The 3,626-nt window shown below is 43.1% G+C and overlaps 1 pseudogene; it reads right to left on the bottom strand.

The window, feature by feature from the left end:
• Positions 1–272: 272 nt before the first annotated feature.
• On the bottom strand, positions 273–2,323 carry Slc23a2-ps1 (solute carrier family 23 member 2, pseudogene 1; annotated as a pseudogene).
• Between the last annotated feature and the right edge of the window lie 1,303 nt (positions 2,324–3,626).

Raw genomic sequence — 3,626 nt, 5'->3', positions numbered from 1 at the left:
CTGCTGTTGTGGGGTGCTCTGGCTATCTTTGTATTTTGATGCTAATTCTGCCTCCTCAAGATGGGCTGCCCAGAAGAGTTGTGGATCACATACTCAGGTGATTCCACGTAAACCTTCTTCCCCTTAAGTTAAATAAAGGCTAGAGCCTCTGATTGGGCAGTGGAAGGAAAGGATGGGGCTGAGGTTTTAGAGAGGGGAGAGAGTAAGGGGAAAGGAGAGACGAGGAGATAGAGAGGACAAAGGAAGACAGAGGAAGAGGAGGTGGAAGGACTCTATTTTCCATCAATAGATTTATTCCCTTTGCTCACACCCATCTTCCATTTCCTGCTTTCTATTTTCTCTAGGGTTCTTGGGAAAGAGTTGTCCAAAACACAAGCCACATGGCTCCTACCAACCTCATAGTTGTAAGGGGGGAATTCGGCACATGACCAATTCATGTTACACCTGTCACTAGAGGATTTTGTCTGAGGTAACTTGGAAGAACAAGTCCAAAGAAGATAAAAAATTCCAAGTACAAATAGGTTCTAAGAAGAATTCAAACAGTGAACTGTAGGTTAGAGAGGCCAACATCTTTGATCACGCTAAAGAGTATGCAGAACAGGGCTCAGAGCATGGTCTGGTGAGGACAAGAAGAGTGCCAATTGTGCCCCAGCCCAGCATGAGTGCTGCACCTTATTGTGTCTCTCAGCAGTTGTCAACCATAACAATGTCCAAAATTTCTACACTGGGACTGGAGGAGGTAGAATCATTCCTAGTACCAAAAATACTGTGGAGAATACAGGAAAGATCCCTCAGAAAAATACCCCTGTTTATTACATCAACAGGAGGTAGTGAGTGTTGGGAACAAGCAAAAAGCAAGGTCAATAAAAACAACTTGTTCTAAATACTGCCATTTTGTTTTCAGACTTCATTTATTCACAGGGTGAAACTAAGTTCAAGGTCCCAGGCCCTAGGAGAGTTGTGAACTTCCCAATAGCTGAAAAGGCTTCTGTGATATGTTGGCTCCTTGTAGCAATTCATCTTCTGAGTCTGTTCTGCAGCCCTAATCAATCTGTGGTGTCTTGATTACAACATTTTTGTCATCTGCATTGACCTTGTGTTTGAGTTATGTAGGTTTTAAGGAGATCTCATAATAGTGGGGGAGGGGGCAGGAAAGCCTGGCACAGGCATAGGAGTCACCAAACAGACTCAGGGGTACTGGCGAGAATATCTAGGACAGCTCAGAAAGCTGGGAAACCTGGGTCACACTGCACACTGCACACTGCACACTTCGCAGAAAACTCTAGAGAGCATCCTTTCCAAATGACTCTGGTCTTAATCTCTTCCAGGTAGCTCAACTAGTTTCTGCTTAGCTGATCTGGTCTTGGGGTCTTTTGTTTTTGCAGCTTTTCCTCTCTGAGAGTCTTCTTGGCAGCTCTATTTCTCCAGTTTGTGAGAGAGACTATCAGCTCTTATTGCTTACTATGTGTTGGGGGGTAGTGAATCCAATCAGTTTAGGTGACTTCCTGATTCTATTTTAGGTTGTTTGCCTTCCTGCTTAAAGAGTGTCCCAGCAGGGTGGAATACTGAAGTCTTGGAGGAAACAGTTACACAACAGAGACTGTACCTCAAACTGTTACACAACAACTGTACCTCAACCAAGACCCAGGCAGGCTAAGGAGCTAGATGACCACTTCTATTAATGAAGACATAATAATGATGATAGCCTCCTGGATCTGCTGGATGTGAAGATATCACATATCCATGTGGAATAGCTCTGTGGTTCCACTGGCAACTGGAGAGGCATTAGATTTCCACTCATCTAAAGGCAAGATAGCCCAAGTATGGTCCCCAGATGCAAAAGCTCTGGACTGAAACAGGAATAACCTGCATCCAAATGTCCCCAACCTTGTATACATTACTACACAGAAGAAAATGAGCCCAAGGAGTTGGCTTGTAGTCCACTGCTCATATCCTAGACACATAGCATCGTCCAACAGAAAGGGTCCCACAGTCATGCTGCTGAACCATGAGGTTACAGTACTGCAACCTCAGAAATATGCATAAGTACCTGGGAGAATCATCTATGGTTAGATCATATCTGACTTCTAGGCCTCCAGACTCCCAGTGTTATCCAGGGTCTCCAGAAGAGAGTGCTTCTGTACAACACTATTCTCCATGGTGTCGATTGCCTTGAACTCAGTGTCTAGTTGTCCTGCTCACCTCTGGATAAGGTCACAGAACAGATCACCACTAGGATAATAAAGAAATTAGGATGTTTTGGACACAGAAGGAACACCCATTCAGAGCCTGCCCCACATGTGGCCCATACATATACAGCCATCCAATTAGACAAGATGGATGAAGCAAAGAAGTGCAGGCCGATAGGAACTGGATGTAGATCGCTCCTGAGAGACACAGCCAGAATACAGCAAATACAGAGGCAAATGCCAGCAGCAAACCACTGAACTGAGAATAGGACCCCCATTGAAGGAATCAGAGAAAGGACTGAAAGAGCTTGAAGGGGCTCGAGACCCCATATGTACAACAATGCCAAGGAACCAGAGCTTCCAGGGACTAAGCCACTACCTAAAGACTATACATGGACTGACCCTGGACTCCAACTGCATAGGTAGCAATGAATATCCTAGTAAGAGCACCAGTGGAAGGGGAAGCCCTGGGTCCTGCTAAGACTGAACCCCCAGTGAACTAGATTGTTGGGGGGAGGGTGGCAATGGGGGGAGGATGGGGAGGGGAACACCTATAAAGGGGGAGGGATTAGGGAGATGTTTGCCCGGAAACCGGGAAAGGGAATAACACTCAAAATGTAAATAAGAAATACTCAAGTTAATTTAAAAAAAAAAGAAATTAGGATGTTTTGGCTTCTTCTTCATATGTGCCTTCTGAGCAATCTGCAGAATCCACAAAATTGGATGTGGTATTCTTGTTGATATCCAAGAAATCTAAACAACCATTTATCTGGAGTGGCTGTGGTAAAGGTTTGTACAAGTCAGGAGCTCAGGAGCTGAGACAGCTCTTTTAGTAACTGGAACACTGGATTCTTAGAGATTAGCTTCATAAACCTCATCTCTTATTACTCAATGATGGCATCAGAATATCTGATGATGGTCTACAAGCTGCTGAATCAGGAAAGTTGGTGGTGTAACTCGACCTGAGTCTGAGTTCCTGGGAAAGTGAACCTTTGTTGTTTGAAGGCAGCAGAAGAGGGCTGCCCTCACTCTAGAAGGCAGAGACTGCATCCACCTTTTTAATCTGAGTACTAGAAATTAAATTTAGGTTCTCTTGCTTTCAAGCAAGTGCTTTACCAAATAAGCTACTTCACCAATCTATGAACAGTCTTTTAATAATGTCCTAGAGATCTTTTATGTTCTCTTTATTCATTCTGAGAGAGATATCTAACTAACCATAACACACACACACACACACACACTACTGAAGTTTTTTTGAAAGTAATTTTTTGAAGAATTACCTCCAGTATCTAATATTCATTGTTCCATTGTTTTTGACTTAAACTGGAATTTTTTATTGCACTAATGAATTCCATTATTTCTAAAATTTCTTTTGTTTGTCCTTCAATATCTCTCTCTCATAAATTAATAATTTATGTATTGACTGATGTTGGTGTT

The sequence above is a fragment of the Rattus norvegicus genome, chromosome 17 (assembly GCF_021556685.1).
Source record: "Rattus norvegicus strain SHRSP/BbbUtx chromosome 17, alternate assembly SHRSP_T2T, whole genome shotgun sequence".
NCBI lineage: Eukaryota > Metazoa > Chordata > Mammalia > Rodentia > Muridae > Rattus > Rattus norvegicus.
Note: the sequence above shows the minus strand (reverse complement) of the source record. Positions and strands in the feature narration are given on the sequence as shown.